General features: G+C 40.7%; 1 protein-coding gene, 1 long non-coding RNA gene and 1 pseudogene across 3 annotated transcripts in view; 1 reads left to right on the top strand and 2 right to left on the bottom strand.

Annotated features, from left to right (window-relative positions):
* ccdc13 (coiled-coil domain containing 13) overlaps positions 1-20,662 on the bottom strand; it is a gene marked incomplete at its 3' end in the record, with an annotated part of 264,989 nt that overhangs the window by 228,062 nt on the left and 16,265 nt on the right.
* Positions 3,612-20,598, bottom strand: LOC311087028 (NACHT, LRR and PYD domains-containing protein 12-like; annotated as a pseudogene). Its single transcript has 9 exons — positions 20,510-20,598; positions 20,417-20,419; positions 18,506-20,274; positions 18,125-18,317; positions 17,719-17,889; positions 10,895-11,065; positions 4,181-4,351; positions 3,793-3,958; positions 3,612-3,671 (listed from the first exon to the last, which is right to left on the bottom strand). The product of its transcript is annotated as an NACHT, LRR and PYD domains-containing protein 12-like (transcript).
* On the top strand, positions 7,882-8,683 carry LOC311087302. The gene is made up of 3 exons (XR_014607209.1): positions 7,882-7,914; positions 7,998-8,061; positions 8,272-8,683. It is a non-coding gene; the product is annotated as an uncharacterized lncRNA (long non-coding RNA).

The following is a 20,662-nucleotide window of genomic DNA, read 5'->3' as shown; positions in this document are numbered from 1 at the left end:
GGCTCGGGCACTGGAACTGGCACCACCGGCTCAGGCACTGGAGCAGGCACTGGAACTGGCACCACCGGCTCAGGCACTGGAACTGGCACCACCGGCTCAGGCACTGGAACTGGCACCACCGGCTCAGGCACTGGAACTGGCACCACCGGCTCAGGCACTGGAACTGGCACCACCGGCTCAGGCACTGGAACTGGCACCACCGGCTCAGGCACTGGAACTGGCACCACCGGCTCAGGCACTGGAACTGGCACCACCGGCTCAGGCACTGGAACTGGCACCACCGGCTCAGGCACTGGAACTGGCACCACCGGCTCCGGCTCAGGAACAGACACTGGCTCCGGCTCAGGAACAGACACTGGCTCCGGCTCAGGAACAGACACTGGCTCCGGCTCAGGAACAGACACTGGCTCCGGCTCAGGAACAGACACTGGCTCCGGAACTGGCACCACCGGCTCAGGCACTGGAACTGGCACCACCGGCTCAGGCACTGGAACTGGCACCACCGGCTCAGGCACTGGAACTGGCACCACCGGCTCAGGCACTGGAACAGACACTGGCTCCGGCTCAGGAACAGACACTGGCTCCGGCTCAGGAACAGACACTGGCTCCGGCTCAGGAACAGACACTGGCTCCGGCTCAGGAACAGACACTGGCTCCGGCTCAGGAACAGACACTGGCTCCGGCTCAGGAACAGACACTGGCTCCGGCTCAGGAACAGACACTGGCTCCGGCTCAGGAACAGACACTGGCTCCGGCTCAGGAACAGACACTGGCTCCGGCTCAGGAACAGACACTGGCTCCGGCTCAGGAACAGACACTGGCTCCGGCTCAGGAACAGACACTGGCTCCGGAACTGGCACCACCGGCTCAGGCACTGGAACTGGCACCACCGGCTCAGGCACTGGAACTGGCACCACCGGCTCAGGCACTGGAACTGGCACCACCGGCTCAGGCACTGGAACTGGCACCACCGGCTCAGGCACTGGAACTGGCACCACCGGCTCAGGCACTGGAACTGGCACCACCGGCTCAGGCACTGGAACTGGCACCACCGGCTCAGGCACTGGAACTGGCACCACCGGCTCAGGCACTGGAACAGACACTGGCTCCGGCTCAGGAACAGACACTGGCTCCGGCTCAGGAACAGACACTGGCTCCGGCTCAGGAACAGACACTGGCTCCGGCTCAGGAACAGACACTGGCTCCGGCTCAGGAACAGACACTGGCTCCGGCTCAGGAACAGACACTGGCTCCGGCTCAGGAACAGACACTGGCTCCGGCTCAGGAACAGACACTGGCTCCGGCTCAGGAACAGACACTGGCTCCGGCTCAGGAACAGACACTGGCTCCGGCTCAGGAACAGACACTGGCTCCGGCTCAGGAACAGACACTGGCTCCGGCTCAGGAACAGACACTGGCTCCGGAACTGGCACCACCGGCTCAGGCACTGGAACTGGCACCACCGGCTCAGGCACTGGAACTGGCACCACCGGCTCAGGCACTGGAACTGGCACCACCGGCTCAGGCACTGGAACAGACACTGGCTCAGGCACTGGAACAGACACTGGCTCCGGCTCAGGAACAGACACTGGCTCCGGCTCAGGAACAGTCTCTGGCTGGGCAGATAGTATAAGAGGAACCGATAAGGCGAGACCCTCGGATGGCGCTGGCAGAGCGAGGCGCTGGGGTGGTGCCAGCAAGGCAAGCCGCTGGATCGGTGCCGGCAGGGCGAGACGCTGGGGTGGCGCCGGCAGGGCGAGACGCTGGAGAGGTGCCATCAGGGCAAGCAGCTTGGGGACGGCCTCCGGGACGACAGCAGGCTGCTCTGGGACGACCTCCAGGGAGACAGCGGGCTGTTCGGGGACGACCTCCAGGGAGACAGCGGGCTGTTCGGGGACGACCTCCAGGGAGACAGCGGGCTGTTCGGGGACGACCTCCAGGCCATTGGGAAGGCAGGAAGTCCTCCTCCTCCTCCTCCGCCGTTTCCGGACCACCGGACTCGAGACCACCGGTACTGGGACCACCGGCACAGGGACCACCGGCACAGGGACCACCGGCACAGGGACCACCGGCACTGGGACCACCGGCACTGGGACCACCGGCACTGGGACCACCGGCACTGGGACCACCGGCACAGGCTCTGTGCTGGACGGGACCAGCGGTGAAGAGGGCTCAGGCTGATGGGATGCTATGAGCTTGTGGAACCCCGTTCGGCTGATCCTCTGGGCCCTCTGTGCTGACATGAGCGCTGGGTCCCTCACGCTGGACCTTAATCTAAGACGCCCAGATACTGATCCGGCTCCGGGCCTGATAGGTAGCGGCGATGTGTTCTCTCGGCCGGGCAGTGGCGATGCATTCTCTCGGCTGGGCAGCGGCGATGCACTCTCTCGGCTGGGCAGCGGCGAAGCATTCTCTCGGCCGGGCAGCGGTGATGCACTCTCTCGGCTGGGCAGTGGTAACATCTCGCTAGGAGATGCCGGCGAAGCTGGGGTATCCCAGTGACTACGGTGGTGTAGATACCTCGTAAACCCCCAAAAGTCAAGGATCTCCAGTCCCTTCATCTCCCATTGCGGTAACGGGTCATCAAGACAGTGGTTAAAAAGGTCCTTCAAGGTTGCATCATTATAGTTCATGCCTCTCGATAAGGTCCAAAAAGTTTGAGACAAACAACTCACTGTCTGACCCTGCTGGTGTAGGGCCATTAAATTTTGGAGTCTTCCCCTCCTCTCCTTCTCAGTGGTGGGGGGAAGGATCCGAAACCCCGTACTGCTGGATCCATACATGGTGTATCGTTCTGTCACGATCCACTCAAGGGAAAAAGCAAGGTGGATCCAAGTGCAGTCAAATTGAGGTTTATTAAGGGTAATCCAAAAGAGTAGTCAAACAGGCAGGGTTCGATATCCAAACAGGCAGGGTTCGATATCCAAACAGGCAGGGTTCGATATCCAGACAGGCAGTACAAAAACAACAAACAGACTCAGGCAGGGAACACGGTAAACCAAACGCGGTGTGACATAAACAACGATACACACAGGACATGGAACAAACAGGGCTTTAAATACAGGAACAAACTAGATGACAACGAGAAACAGCTGGGAACAGATAACAAACACCTGTGCAATCACACATACAGGAATTGTGGGAAAGGTAGTTCTTGAATGACACCGTGGGGAAAGGAGGACATCTAGTGGATACCAGGGGAACACAACCAGACACTGTGACAGTGAGGAGACGTTGGTGACATCATCTGATATTCATCTGTAGGATAACTCGTGGTGATGTGATCATGTGATGACAAATTTGGACCAATCATAATCATGCCTTTCACACACACCAACACAAGAAAAGACAGAACAATAATAATGTGACAATGGCAAATATCCTCTTCAGATGAGCTTCAATCAGATCTCAGGAAGACATTTCACAAAGACATTAAAAGCATCATCATTAAACCAAAACACCCAGTTCCCCGAAACACAGATGGAACTCAGCTGAAGTTCATTGTAGAGTTAATGTAGTGATTGTGTTAACCTGCTCACTTCACTGAGAAAACAATTCACTGATAATTGGATAAGAGGAAGACATTTATATACAGTCAAGTCCAGTAAAGGTCACAGAGATTTTGATGATAATGTCTCTGTAGTGGCTCCATATTCACCATCATTTAAAAGCTGTTAGTAAAATAAAACACACACAGTTACATATGCATTACTGCTGACACATCTGTTAAGAGGATTGAATAGTTCAAATTATATTATTATATTATATGATATGAATCAATACTTACACTACGTTTTCCAGTTTATAATGTGGATTATCTTTTAAAGCAGAGAGATGCTTCACACTTGCTTTTTCTAGATAATTCCTAGACAGATCCAGTTCTTTGAGGTGTGAGTTTGATCTCAGAGCTGAAGTCAGAGCAGCACAACCTTCAGCTGTGATCTTACAATCACTCAACCTGCAGAAAACAACGACACACTCTCTTAGTTCAGCAGGAACTACACAACCACTGTGATTTTAAATCCTTAATCTGTGTGAGTTTATTGATTTTATTACTCTTTGTTTACTTTTTGCTTCATTATGTGTTAATGTAAATCAATATGATTTAAATAAAATACGGAGAATAATCCCTTCAAATAATTTGATACTTGTCTCTGTTAAGATTAATGAATGATCTTACCTCAGTTTCTCCAGTTTACAGTGAGGATCCTTCAGTCCACCAGAGAGCAGTGTCAGACCTTCATCTCCTATTATATTCCATGTCAGATCCAGTTCTCTGAGGTGTGAGTTTGATCTCAGAGCTGAAGTCAGAGCAGCACAACCTTCAGCTGTGATATTACAACCATACAACCTGCAGAAAACAATGACACACTCTTCACTCTCAGTTCAACTTACAAAATGTGCAGAGCGGTGGATCCCCAAGAATCACTGACATAAAATGCATATAAATATCAGTTGTGACTCTATATCTGCCAATAAAGTCTTAAGCTGAGTTCACACTGTGCGATTTATAATAGTCATTTACGATTGCTGCTTGTCAGACTGTACGAACATGATCCTCACTGTAAGTCATACACTGTTAGACTTTTCTGTAATTTCTACAGTTATTTACTTTAAATCACCCAGTATTATACTGCTATTTCTCTTTACAGTAAATAACTGTGATTCCCATTGCATCATGGGAATTTTTTGTGACGTCAAACACCACATACAGAGACTTACTGTATTTTTTAAATTTGCAGTATACTACTGTATTTGACATAACAGCCTCTCTGACTGGCACCATTCCATCATGCTTTTTATTTCTTTTTATTACTTTTTTTTTATTTTTATTTTTTTATTTGCCTTACACCGCGTGTCTACAACACTATAACAGTCAAAGGCTGTCTATATTGGACACATTGAAGCGACTGGACCATTAATGAAAAATGCAAACCTGTTTGTTGTCAGAAATAGCGCGAGCGCTTGGACTCGGAGTACCGTACATCAGAAATATAACGGCGCATCAGTATGAATAGCCTACACTGTCTGGGATTTGTCGTGTCGTGCCGGAGCATCCAGTGTAATATCACTGGGTTCTGACTGTCTTTTGTTGGACCGCGCCGTTTGTGTCTGGCCCGGGGAAGAGACGGAATTCACTTCACAGAGAGAGAGAGAGAGAGAGAGAGAGAGAGAGAGAGAGACACCAGCAAGCAAGGTAAAAAATATTCTGTATGTGTTGACAGGATTGTGCCCAGTTTAACCTATGTTATACTCATCAACATGGCGGTAACGAACTTTACCACGGTAAACTGCGCTAACGTTTCATTTGACAGACTTTGTTAGATTATTGAATTGAATTGTTAGATTATTGAATTGTTAGAATACGCCAAGGAGCAACGCTTATAGTTTACATTAACATTAAATTAACTAATGTGTGAAATTCTGTTGGTCGTAGCTAATGTTGGCCTACTGTTGAGAAAATAACATTGTAACGTTATGTTAGTTAACAAGTTTTATGGCTAGTGGCCACCTTTCTTTTCTTTTTTTAGCATTAGTTTGCATACTATAACATATTATATATATATATATTTTTTTTTATGGAATTTAATATTTACTGCAATTATGTATGTGTTTAAAAGCAACTGCAACAAAGCGCCAATTCGCGCCAGTGACGTCTAGCAAGATTCCTGAGATAAGCCTAAACTGTACTTGAAATTAAAACATTTATATATATTGTTACGACCAGCTCAAGCCGCAACACAAAAGAGGGATCAGACAGAAACGTTCAAATCAAAGATAGGATTTATTGAATTAAACATATCACAAACAATAATAATAAACATAAGTCTAGGGATAAGGGAAAACAAAATCTTGACAACAGGTGTAAGAAAACACAATGAGCCACTCATGAGGAGAGTTTCCCCATGGAGTGCCTGCTCCAAACAAGTCACAGCACTCTTATATACACTAACTAATTATCAATGAGGATGAGGAAAACCAATCAGGAACTCCCACGTCCAGGACCAATAGGATCAGGAGACTCAGGGACGTCACAATATTTTGACATAAGTTTGCAAAAATGATTAGCATTATGCAGTGGTGGAATGTAACGAAGTACAAATACTTCGTTACTTTACTTAAGTACATTTTTCACGTATCTGTACTTTACTTAAGTAGAATCAATAGTCCATACTTTTGACTTTTACTTCGTTACTTTTTGCAGCAATTATTATACTTTCTACTCCACTACATTTCTACAACTTTTCATTACATTTTCGGATCAGTTTTTCCCCTGCCAAAACAGGGATTGAAAAAAATCTCCATGTTTTCGGTGCTGACGCGTTGGTGGCGCTGCCAATAAAGCACCTAAAAGCTGTCACAAAGAACCGGCAAAGGTAATTAATATGTCAAATACAGCAAGGAGACATTTTAATTGTTTATTAATAAACAAGTGTTTTCTGTGTCGGCTGCAAAGATGAGGTTGACGATACTGATACGCGATCTTCGCAGTAGTGAATGCGCCAGAGAGAAATGCGCATTTCATACAGATTACATAAGCAGAGAGCAGTCTGTTTTCTTTCGTTTTGAATTGTTCTGTTTAAAAGTACACATTTAAAGCTGTCTAAAGATATATTTATCAGGTCTGTGAGGCAAGTAGGATACCTTATACGCTGAGTTTCGGTTCATTTATGAGACGCGCTTCAGTTCACTCGCCAGCGCCTACGTGTCGTGATTATCTATTTTCTACTATATTTACTTCTTATTTATTAAATCCTGGCAAATGGTTGATGAAACATTGATTAAAATTAAGATACAATTAATACAAAACGAAATTCACTTTAAAAAAAGGCTTTGTGCTTTCTGTTTGAGGTCTCAGTGAAAGTTTTAAAGCAGTCTTTTAGTGCCGCTTTCAGAGCGGTCACGTCTGTAACATTGTTTTTTCCTCATAAATGGGAACACGAAAAATAAAATAAAATAAAATAAAATGAATATTTTATGTTCTGTGGAGAGCCAACCCTTTTTCATCCGGTGGGTATTACTTTTTGTTTGTGCAGTGTAATTCATAGAATTACAAAAAAATATTTTGCTACCTAAAAGTTAAACATTTTTTGTGTCCCGTAACGCATGTGTAGCCTAGGCTATTTCCCATTAAATATAAAATGCATACTGATATTTTTCAATATGTATTAAATGCATTTTGTGAGAATTTATATTTCAAGTTTTAACTGCAAATGTCCCGTTTATAACGATGGAATTGTCCAATATTAAATGATTCTGCCTTCTCACACCGCGACACAGGTTCGTAGATCTGAGTGTAGCGATTTCGGATTCATATTGCATATTGTTACAGCCCTAATTATTAGAATATAGACATTAAGAGAATAAATTGTTATGCAAGTACTTTTACTTTTAATACTTAAAGTACATTTAAAATCAGGTACTTTTTACTTTTTACTTAAGTATGGTTTTCATTGTGGTACTTCTACTTTTACTAAAGTAAATATGTCTCTGGTTATTTGTACTTTTACTTAAGTACTGAGATTCAGTACTTCCTCCACCACTAGCATTATGTGATAAGTGCTTTGGAGCCACTGGTGCAGGTAGCATACAATATCTTATAAAATCTCTATAAAATTGGCTAACTTTATATCAAATAGGCTAAGTAACCTTTGCATCATGTGTAACATTATATTTATTACACAGCAAATGAACCAATCAGAAGATGGACCATTTTCTATGTTCAGTCTCACCAGATTAAATGTATCCAGGTAAGCATTGCAGTAAAACTCACTAATTCATTCATACCAAATCTAGCATTTTAACAACTCAAGTTTATATATATTTTTACATTATTTTGATATTTTATTAGGCAGAAGATTCTCTACCATTACAGTCCCACCTGACCAGGAAGGTCCTAATATCAGTGCACAGGTGGGTTAACTACTGTAGGAAGGAGAGCGATCATCACTCAGTGATTTCTTGCATGTGTCTTACTGTGTATTTGTCTCAAACAGGTAATCATCGATTTCAGTCTCTCTCTCTATGGATCTCAGCATTTTTGGACAGAATTTAGGATATGTAAGTATTAAAAATTTAATCTGGCATAATTTAATTTAGTTCATCTGAAATGTTTGAAAATGCTATTGACAAAAAGCTGTTTACAAATATATATTCTTAAGTTTTAGTAAAAATAATAATAAAAATGTAAAAAAAAAAAAAAACTAATATGGAATTTTCTCCTCTCTCTCTCTCTCTCTCTCTCTCTCTCTCTCTCTCTGTTTTATATAGTGTTGGACAGGATCTCCTCTGAAGGACTGAGTACATTTGTGTTTGTGGACACGCACACAGACCAGGGAACATTCTGATGTTGTCAGTCAAGTTCTGAACAGGAACCAATCTTTGGAGAAGTTCATTTATTCACAAAGGTGGACAAAAACATTGTGTTGGGTTTTTAAAGATTATTTTGATGATGATTTTTACTTCTATGCTGTGGAAAAGATGGAGTAGACAGTCAGACATTGATAATAATAAGAAATGTTTCTTGAGCATCAAAGAGACTTATTTCAAAAACATTTAAAAGACACTTAAATATTTATTTTGGCCACCAGACAGTGTACATGAATCCAACAAATTTTTGGAAATAAGTGAAATTATTTTGAAGGTGGGGTTATGTGTCATGTATTGTGAAAAGAACTGTGTTTTGCCCTGTGTTTGACATTTCCTTTTTGACTGCTTAAAAAGCAGTCATTTTGTCAAATGCTAACATTTTGTTTAGGATTTTATGTATGTTTTTAACAATGTGTGCAGTGAAGGACAGCGCATAATGTGTTAATTTAACATGTTTACACATCTTTGTGCTAACCTTTCTGACATATTTACTTTGTTAAAATCATTAACACAATGTTAAAATTAGTTAAAATTAACACAAAACCCTAAACTCACCCATTAATGTGTAAAAATGTAACACATCATTCCCAGCATTGGCAGACTGTTTATTTTGTGATGTATATGAAATGTTTTAAATAAAAAAACTGTAATAATTTTGTCTAATTGATTTGAATGTCAGTAGTAGTTATGTAGGATACAAATAAAATTCATTCTATATCAAAATTATGAAATCTAATTTATATTTAGTACAAATAAAAATAATTACAGTAGTGTACTGATTAGCTTGTTTTTTACAGTAATGCACTTTATACTGAAATACGGTTAGGTACTGTAAAACATTGTTGCCAGTAAGTTACTGTAAAAAAACCTTGAAAAGTCTAACAGTGTATTACACTATAGGATCTCAGTTGTTATTAATATTAGACTAAACGACAGTCAAGACATGTTAGAAACGGACGCACACAAGAAAACTCGTCTGGAGTTTTACATCATCAATCAATGACACGTTCAGTGACTGTGAGCTGAATTACACACGGGATTGAAATGGTGGCTACATATAAATCTCTAACGTTAATTTTGGTCATGGCTTGTCTTGAAAAACGTAGATAATTTCATGGTTGTCGTAGAAGTCACACTGCAGGACTGAGAGTCAAATCTTCTGACACTGACAGAGATTCGCCGGAGGTAAAATCTGATCGCAACTGTCCTTGGGCCTTATTCATGAAACTTTCGTAAATATACGAGCAAATTCTGATCAACTTGCACATTAAAATTGACCTTTTCGATAACTCTAAAGGCGACAACCCAAAGTTGGACAGTAAAAAAAAAAAAAAAAAAAGACAGAGCAAATCAACTCATGAAATATTATTGTGGTACATAGTGCATCAAAATGCTATGTCATCTGTTTGCCTAAATTAAAACACAGAGCGTTCAAATGTTTTACGCACCATTTACTTGTGTTAGGGAGCCGGTGACAATTTCTGTCGTACCAACTAACATTAAAAAAAGAAAGAAAAAAAAAAGAAGAAGAATCTGAAAATTTTGTTCAGAACAGCTTTACAAACGATTTACACAAACATTCGTTCTGCTTGTGTTTCATGAATGAGGCCCATTAATCGGCTGTCAGTGAACATGTCAAAGCAATGATCAAAGACTTCAGATTTTAGCCTATAGGATCAGAGGAATCTTTTAGATTTGCTAAATTTGTCTCAGACGGCCAAATCATGGCCAGAATCATACAGTGTGAACCCAGCTTTAGGAATAAAGCTCTGTAATTTTAAAACATATAATGCAATGCAATACAGTGATGATTGAGAGATGAACAAATAAACCTTCCTCAAAAGCCTGATGATCATATTTGATACATTTGAACATCATTTTTCTATTAAAAAAATGTATGGATAATCATGTAAACCTAAGTTGTGTCAGTCCAGAAAATTAACATCTTTAAATATTAATAAAGTTTATTCTTATGTTTATGTAATACAAATCAGTAAAGATTTCACAGCAAAAAGACACAAGAACTACGAGCTGAAGGGACACGCTTTTACAATTATACTAAAAGGCCTTTTACATTATTCTTGTTTCACTTAAGATTAATGAATGATCTTACGTCAGTTTCTCCAGTTTACAGTGAGGTCCATCAGAGAGCAGCTTCAGACCTTTATCTCCTATTATATTCACAGACAGATCCAGTTCTCTGAGGTGTAAGTTTGATCTCAGAGCTGAAGTCAGAACAGCACAACCTTCAGCTGTGATAATACAACCGTACATCCTGCAGAAAACAATGACACACTCTCTCCGTTCAGCAGGAACTACACAACCACAGACAGACTGAGATATTAAATACTAAATCTGTGTGGGTTTAATGTTTTTGTTGCTTGCTGTTTACTTTTGCTTTATTGTGTATTAATGTAAATCACTATGACCCCCCCCCCCCCACCACCACCACCAAAAAAAAAAAGAACAATAATGCCTTAAAATAATATGATACTTGTCTGTTAAGATTAATGAATGATCTTACCACAGTTTCTCCAGTTTACAGTGAGGATCCTTCAGTCCACCAGAGAGCAGATTCAGACCTTCATCTCCTATTTTATTCCCAGTCAGATCCAGTTCTCTGAGGTGTGAGTTTGATCTCAGAGCTGAAGTCAGAGCAACACAACCTTCAGCTGCGATCTTACAATACCTCAACCTGCAGAAAACAATGACACACTCTTCACTCTCAGTTCAACTTACAAAATGTGCAGAGCGATGGATCCCCAAGACTGGAGTTGAGAACCAGTGACATAAAATTAGGGCTGGGTACCGAGTTTCGATACTTTTTAGGTACCGATCGAATTGCCTCGATACTATCGAGTATCGAAAAATGACATGTTGTTCGGTACCAGATTTCGATACCTAAGGGGTTAACTCGTCAGCGTCAGTGCTCAAACAAATACATATGAAATGCACAACGACACACATAAAGTCGCTCACGCACATACATGTGTAGAGTTTGCGTAACTCTACACACACGAGAAGCGCGGAACTCTCCACGCACATACTCATATGAGACGCGCGCACGCACAAACTCTCCACGCGCATACGAGATGCGAGCACACACACAAAACTCGCGCACATACTCAATGAGACGCGAGCACACACACACAAACTCTCCGCGCACATATTCATGAGACGCGAGCACACACACATAATACCTTAAAGATGTGGAAAAGTCGATCAAAAGTGTGGGTACATTTCTCCAGGCTCGATGCCAACAGCGCGCGATGCAGTATTTGCGGTAAAATAATTGCTGCAAAGACCGGTACCACGACAAATATGATGAAGACCTTGACAGTGCACGGCCACGGAGTAAAAATAATAGCAGAAAGTTGCTTCGCCTTCTACTGGTAAATGAAGAGGTACCTTGTTGATCACTCTGACAGTGTTTATATTGCAATAATAACCTACTGAGTGTACACAGCCGTTCAAAAATGTGTTGGTCAGTCAGATTTTTTTTTTTTCAGTAAGGATGCATTAAAGTTATCAAAAGTGACATTAAAACGTGTAATGTTACAAAATATTTAGTTTTTAAATAAATGCCGTTCTTTTGACATTTTTATTCATCAAAGAATCATGAAAAAAAATGTATCATAGTTTCCAAAATATTAAGCAGCAAACTGTTTTCATATTTCTGAAGGATCATGTGACACTGAAGTAATGATTTTGAAAATTCAGCTTTGACATCACAGGAATAAATTACATTTTAAAATATATTCAAATAAGATTTTAAATTGTAATACTATTTCACAATATTACAAGTTTTACTGTATTTTTTATATAAAAAAAAAAAATCAGCTTTGGTGAGCATGAGCTCTTTATAAAACATTTTTTGTTCCTTTGTGCTTTTTTTTGTTCCTTTGTGCACTGGCTAAGGAGCATGAGTCAAACTGAAAAAATAAAACCAACATTTTCTGAGGTAATGTGTTATGTAATCTTGTTAAAATGGATTTCATAAAATTGGTATCGAAAAAAGTATCGTTAGGAACCGGTATCGAAACTGAGGTATCGAAAATGGCACCGGATCGAAAGATTTTGAACGATACCCAGCCCTACATAAAATGCATATAAATATCAGTTGTCACTCTATATCTGCCAATAATGCCGGGTTTCACACTGTGCGATATATAATAGTCCTTTACGATTGCTGCTTGTCAGACTATATGAACATGATCCTCACTGTAAGTCATTGTAAGATATTTGTAATTTGTAGTGATTACAATTTAGCTCAAAGGAATTATTAATTAATTTATAGGGAATTCAAAAGAGTCACTTATTACAACCGAGCAAATGACTCGTTCGCGGTTCATTTGAACTGGCTGTAATTATCAACTCTGCAACGGATATAAATATCCGAACTATAGTGAAACACTATATAGTTAGCAAGGTAACTTAGATCAGAAGTTTAAGACATTAAATTTGTAAGCACAATAACACAAGTAATATTTCTCTTTAAAATACAAACAAGACTTTATTGATTATTCTAACACATACAACTAATATCTAACACAGACACACACATTCATACGCGTTGCAGAAAGAAAGAGAGTAAGGAAAGATTAAGTTTTAAGAGTGAGTTTAAGAGTGAGATGATGTAATCCCAAGTTTCTATGCACTTATAAAACACAACCTGAATGAACCATCAATCTTTAGTTTAACCCTTTTATCGTTTCCTATGTTATTAAATCTGTATCAAATACACCAGTTCAGTTTAAGAGTCTGGAGGCAGTACTTGCTTGTCTTTGCTTTTGGGGATTCCCTTTTGTTGCGTGTAAGGGGTTTTCCCGGTCCGTTCGTTGGCTGGTCTCCTCGTGCCTGATGTCTGGGTCACGTGGTCAGTCACGTGGCGTGCTGGCGGAATGAAAGTCTTTGTTTGAAGCTGGCTTTGCAGAAGAAACGTGGCTCGAAATCTTGTCGCAAAACTTAACTTAGAACCGAGACTCACAACGGAAAAGAAAGGAAACTAAGGAAAGAAAGGAAATTGAGAGGAGTAGATGATGGCTTGAATGAAGCTGTTTAACCCATGTTCTTCAGATCTTGATTTGGGTTATTTCGTCTGCGCGTTTACATGGTTCCTAGTCTGAGAGAGCGAGAGCAGCGAGAGAGAGCTTCGAGAGAGGGCTTTTTTTTTGTGTCTAAGGTTTTTAAACTAAAAGTTTGTCCCCCCTCCTGAAGAGATCGGACCAATTAGACACTGGCTTTGTTTGTCTCATCGTAAATCATGCATTATCTGGGGGGGTGTCTGTTCTCTAGCTCTTAAGCAGAGAGAACAGAGGCCAGTTTAGACATGATTTCTAATTAAAAGAAGATCAAAACATATTACACAGATATCATTCAAGCCATCTTTTGAATCTCGGGCATACGATCATACTGATATGAAACACAACACACTTTCATTCAAACATCTAACAGTTATACCCATTAAAGGACTTACATGGGATATAATCTTATTAAAAATGCATATAAGTGGTAGAAACAACACAGGATTATGTAGTTGCATGATGTTTGAGTATAAGTCCATCGAAACTGTTCTGGATGATTTTATGTATTGTTATAGGAAAAATCTCAGTCTTCTGGTTTGAAAAGAAGAGAATTGGTTTGTTCGTTCAGAAGTCCTTAAGGAGGAGGGGGTCTGGAATGTTGTGGGCTCGAGTTGTGTCATCTCTGAACCAATCATTCTTTTCCAAGCTATCTCACATTGACAAGTTCTTCCTTTAGCTGGGCTCATAAAAGTTCTTAGTTGGGGGTTTTCGTTGGTTAGCGTAGACCAGCTGGAGCCTGATTTTATGGCCCCGGATTGGTGATTTGACCCTGGAATGTGAGGACTCTGTGTGGGACCTTGGTCTCTGTCTTTCTCTTAACCAGTCAGTATTCAAAGCTAGCATTAACCAGTATACAAAGGTAGCATTGACCAGTTATTTCGTTAGTGTTGGGGGGAGGCTCTTTTAAATAGCCAGAGTGATGAGGATCATTTGACGTTCTGAACAAATCTTCTGTTTTGTTCGGCAGGAAGTAGAGAGTTTGAATTAATTTTCTGGAAGAAAATTAGTCTGTGTTTGGTTTCTTCTCATTGTCGTTACATCATATTACACTATAAGATCTCAGTTGTCATTAATATTAGACCAAATGACAGTCAGGACATGTTAAAAACAGACGCACACAAGAAAACTCGTCCGGAGTTTTACATCATCAATTATGCAATGTTCAAAATGCATCCAAATGCAATGTTATCAGTTTGCCTAAATTAGAACAAATGGCTCTAACGACGGCTGTCGTGAACATGTCAAACAAACGATCAGAAGAATCTTTTAGGATTTGCAAAATTTGTCTCAGACGGCCAAATCATGGCCAGAATCATACAGTGTGAACCCGGCTTTAGCAATATGATATAATGCTTAGTTTTATAATCAGAGCTCGGTAATTTTAAAACATACAATAAAACGCAATACAGTTATGATTGATAGATGAACAAATAAACCTTCCCCAAAAGACTTATGATCATATTTGATAAATTTGAAAATAATTTTTCTATTAAAAAAGATGTATGGATAATCATGTAAACCTAAGTTGCTTCAGTCCAGAAAATTATCATCTTGAAATATTACTAACAATCAGGGCCGTGCGCAGGGTTTTATAAATACTGAGGTCCCAAACGTGATCTTGCCAGGGGGTTCGGGGTTCGGGGCATCAAAAAGGACCATCAGAATAAAGTGTTACTCTTCTTTTGGCTCAGCATCGTTCTCGTTGCCGGAATGGTACTTTTAATGCACACATACATGTTACATAAATAAATAAATAAATAAATCATGATATCTTAATAAGCTGTGCACCATTAGGCTGACTATATGAGTTCATGCTCATATAGTCATACTTCGCATACATACTCTGGTGACAACAGAGACTAATTTTAAATATTGTATAAGAGGGCATTAACCCTCTGGGGACCAAGGTGTTTTTGGAGCCCTTGAGATGTTCTGACATGCCTTGAAATTTGTGCTTTTTTCAGTTATTTATAAACATGTTAATGGCAAAGGTGTAAAATCACTCTATATAGCACAAACAGGGCTACCAAAATATGCGGGCAACGTGTATGTAGATGTTTGTATTTTTAAGAGAATAATGTTTATGCGTGGTTATTGGAAAAAATAAAAATGAAAGTGGCTGAATTAAGACCACAAAACACATATTAAATATGTGTCCACAAGACTTTTGTCTAATTGATTTTGTACCTTTGAGTACTGGCTTCAAAATTATGTGAAAATAGTCTTGCTTTATCGTTCACAAAAAAAAATACATTGATTTAAATGGTGTAAAACAGGTTTTGCTTGGAAAGCCAATATGCGAGGGGGGCGTGAAGGAGTAGTTTACACCTGGGTTGTCCCACCCACTCTGCATAATGACTCTGCATAATTAGCCATTCATTCAGGTGTGACACTGACTGAGCCACAATGCAAGGACAATGCCTATATAGAAGAATACTTATATTGACCATTTAAGATTTCGCTTACATCTATCTTGTAAATATGTTTAGCTATTTTATTAAAAATGTTACAATTACAACAATAATTACAATTTCAACAATATTTCAAGTGTACTCTTTCTTTGTAAAAAAAAAAAAAAGAAAGAAAAAAAAGATTATAGGCCTACATTTTATCATATGTATTCATTAGTTTGAATATAGCCAACATTGGAACATCTAACATCTTAGTCTATGACTTTATTTTTGACAAAAATAGTGTGACTAACGCCTGACTAACGTTGTTTTATTGAAATATCAGGGCATATAAATGTTAATTTACGTTGCTTATACAAATACATTTTATTTCATCTCAGTAGGCTATGGCAAAGCAGTTTATTCTTTCACACACAGACACGCGATTCATATTTAGGCTAAACACTCTTTACAAATATGTACCCTTCATTCATCTCACAGAAACGCGAGTCATATTATAGAAATGCGATTCATCTTTTTGCGGTTTACATAGGCCTACACTAACGTTATAACGTTATTCCACACTTGAGAAAAGAAAACAGCCTACCTCACTCCTCAGCGCGATCTGCTGCTCATATCAGGAGATATTTCGCCTCATCAGCACTGTGGAAACTTTTCTCCATAAAGGCTATAATGTCTCACTCGCAACCATGCTCGCGACGCGCTTTGTTTACAGCTGATGTGGGGGCGTTTCACAGACTGAAATGGTTCTCAGAATTTGCATTTGAATAGCGCGCGCTCTCCGGGGAGTGGTCAAATTACTGTGAATCATCTCGTAATGAGGTCGACTGGAGTCGCTCTCTTTGTATACAGATTACAGAAACTAAGAATATTTGTTTTTTATATAAATGACTTCAATTAAAAGCTGCGATCTCAAGCTTTATGCCCGTGGGTCTGTTTGCCTGTTTGACTGAATTTTCGCGGAGTTATAGATCATTTTCGAACGCGTTTCAAACGGGAGTTTACTGACAGAGAGAAGGCAGAAATCGCATCATCTTATTTTTTCTTTATTTGTCAAAAAGCAAAACACTTTATTTTTATTGTGAGTATACAGAAAAAAAATAGAAACTGAACAGGATCGATTGATGTATTACACGAAAATGAAAGATCAAAATTAACAGAGCATTTAGTGTTTATTTTCATTACTAAAAAAAAAAAACGAGCAAAACGCGCGGGCGCGTTTTTGGTCCCCAGAGGGTTAAACCACCCGTTTAATCTCATTCTGGGCACAGTATGCAATTCCTGCTCTTCCTCTCTCATCTCAATGAACTTCTCTCTTCTTCTTCTCTCAGACTCCTTATCTTGACCTGTATATCTTCCCTTCCCAAAGCTGAGCTTTGATTGATACAGTCTTTGCAAATTGATTGTTTCTGTCAGTCGTTTAAAACTTCTATCGTAAAAAGCTGTTTAGTTTAGCTACTTGCCTCTTATCTCGCACTGTATGACCGCTAACTGAAGCGTGAAGCGCTGTGCTGGAATTCGCGCTCGGCTCGCGAGTCGTGCTTCTGTGAACATAAAGCCTACTTTGATTTGATTGGGCATCTGGTCACTCAGTGTTTGAGTGCTGAAGCAGCTCAGATGAGAAGGTCGGTTATTGTCGCGATGCTTGAATCATTGCTGCACCAAATTAGAGTTAATATTAGGCAATTATTTCACAACCTTCATTATATACATTTTCAAATCAGTAAAGATTCCACGGCAAAAAGACACGTGAACCATGAGCTGAAGAGACACGTTTTTACAATATTTTTTTGTAATTCTTTATACTAAAAGGCCTTTTACATTATTTTATTAAGATTAATGAATGATCTTACCTCAGCTTCTCCAGTTTACAGTGAGGATCCTTCAGTCCATCAGAGAGCAGCATCAGACCTTTATCTCCTATTTTATTCCCAGACAGATCCAGTTCTCTGAGGTGTGAGTTTGATCTCAGAGCTGAAGTCAGAGCAGCACAACCTTCAGCTGTGATATTACAATAACTCAACCTGCAGAAAAAAATGACACACTCTTCACTCTCCGTTCAGCAGGAACTACACAAGCACTGAGAGATTTAGATATTAAATACTAAATCTGTGTGGGTTTAATGTTTTTGTTACTTTCTGTTTACTTTTGCTTTATTGTGTGTTAATGTAAATCACTATGATCCCCCAAGAAATAGGAACAATAATCCCTTAAAACAGTATGATACTTGTCTCTGTTAAGATTAATGAATGATCTTACGTCAGTTTCTCCAGTTTACAGTGAGGATCCTTCAGTCCACCAGAGAGCAGTGTCAGACCTCCATCTCCTATTATATTCACAGACAGATTCAGTTCTCTGAGGTGTGAGTTTGATCTCAGAGCTGAAGTCAGAACAGCACAACCTTCAGCTGTGATCTTACAATACATCAACCTGCAGAAAACAATGACACACTCTTCATTCTCAGTTCAGCAGGAACTAGTTTTTTTTTACTTACTAATAAAAAAAATATTACTTTTTATTACTGTTTTTATTACTTTTTGTTTACTTTTGCTTTATTTTGTGATAAAGTTAATTACGATCTGAAAAAATACACAGATAATAATTACATTTGTAGGTCCTTTGTATACTAATCCAATCCACCCCTCTGAAGTACTTCATCCGGTCACATGTGGTTTTGGCCTTGATTGATGCTTATATATTTCTTCAACGTAAACTTATCCAAATGCTCTGAGGTTAATAAAACAAAGACAACGGCTGACCACTGTGACGAGGACAGTCCGGCGCTTGAAAGACCTCCAGATCTGACATACTCCTGGATTTCATTTTCGAGAGAATGATCGCCCAGTTCATTTAAAGAGTGGAACAGATTGATGGATTTCTCTGGAGAGGGATTCATTATTATTTTCATTTTAATGTATTCAACCATTTTCCCTTTGCTGTACGAGATTTTTCTAACTTGTGTCAGAAGGCCTTTCAGGAGCGTCTGATTGGACTCCCGTGAGAGACCCAGAAGGAACCGCAGGAAAAGATCCAGATGTCCATTTCTACTCTGCAGAGCCTTGTCCACGGCTCTCTGATGCAGGTCAGATATCGAGTGACATGTGACCTCATGTGCCTGTTCTGATCCGAGGGTTTCATTGAGCACATCCCTCTTGTACAGCAGGAATGAAAGCTGCACATATAGAGCTGCTAGATGCTCCTGAATGCTCAGATGAACAAAGCAGAAGACTTTCCCCTGATACAAGCCCAACTCCTCTCTGAAGATCTGAGTGCACAATCCTGAGTAAACTGATGCTTCAGTCACATCAATGCCACACTCTCTCAAGTCTTCCTCATAGAAGATCAGGGTGCCTTTCACAAGCTGCCGATAAGCCAGTTTCCCCAGTTTGAGAATCATGTCTTCATCTTTCACTCTCTTCTCATAGTCCTTCTCATGTTTGATGTTGGTCTGAATGATCAGGAAGTGTGTGTACATTTGAGTGAGAGTCTTGGGGATTTTTCCTTTCCATGATTTTCTCAACATCTTCTCTAGAACAGTGGCTGAGATCCAGCAACACACTGGGATGTGGCACATAATAAAGAGGCTCCTTGAGGACTTCAGGTGTGTGATGATTTTATCAGCCAGACTCTGATCACTGATTCTCTTCCTGAAGTATTCCTCCTTCTGTGGGTCACTGAAGCCTCGTATCTCTGTCACTCGATAGACACACTCAGAGGGGACGAGATCCGCTGCTGCTGGTCTGGAGGTGATCCAGATGAGAGCAGAGGGAAGCAGATTCCCCACAATGAGGTTCGTCAGCAGCTCGTCCACTGAGGCTGATTCAGTCACATCACACAACCTCACATCGCTCTGAAAATCCAGAGTCAGACGACACTCATCCAGACCATCAAAGATAAGTGAAACTTTATACTTATCACTAGATATTTCCATCTCTTTTGTTTCAGGGAAAAAGACATGAAGAAGATCTGAAAGATTGAGTTTTTTGTCCTTCATCAAGTTGAGCTCTCTGAAAGGAAGTGGAAATATGATCTGGACATCCTGATTCTCTTTCCCTTCAGCCCAGTCCAGGATGAACTTCTGCACAGAGACTGTTTTTCCAATGCCAGCGACTCCCTTTGTCAGCACAGTTCTGATGGGTTTGTCTTGTCCAGGTAAAGGTCTAAAGATGTCATTGCATTTGATCTCTGTGTCCTGTGTTGCTGCTCTCCTGAACTGTGTCTCAATCTGTCTCACCTCATGCTCATTATTGATCTCTCCACAATCACTCTCTGTGATGTAGAGCTCTGTGTAGATCTCATTCAGGAGTGTTGGGTTTCCCTGCTTTGCTGTTCCTTCATACAGACACTGAAACTTCTTCCTCAAATTTGATCTTAATGTCTTGAGGGCTTCAGCATGTTGAGGATCACTGCTATAAGATTAAAATAAAAAATGGTTAGATAACTAATATGTATACTGTATTTCATGTAGTATATTTAATACCAGCAAAGTGTCAGGTGTTACCACAGAACCCAACTACAGAGCAGACATGAATGTTGGGATCCTGACACTACCTCCTACAACATCAACAGATCAAATGGAGAATAATGGTATCCAACTCAAACTAGATCCAAAATAAAGTTCTAGGGGGAGCCGGTGGAACAAACCAGGGAGGTTCAGGCAGACCCAGGCTAGGTTCCCCCATAGTGTCCTCTGGAGCTGACACAAAGGTCTCCTCCACCCATCCTTCCTCCATTGAAGCTGCCTGAAATTACTGGCTTAGGCTGGGAGGCAGGATTAACAGGGAAAGGGGCCATACC

Source organism: Abramis brama (genome assembly GCF_963993115.1).
Source record: "Abramis brama genome assembly, chromosome: 7".
Lineage (NCBI taxonomy): Eukaryota > Metazoa > Chordata > Actinopteri > Cypriniformes > Leuciscidae > Abramis > Abramis brama.
Note: the sequence above shows the minus strand (reverse complement) of the source record. Positions and strands in the feature narration are given on the sequence as shown.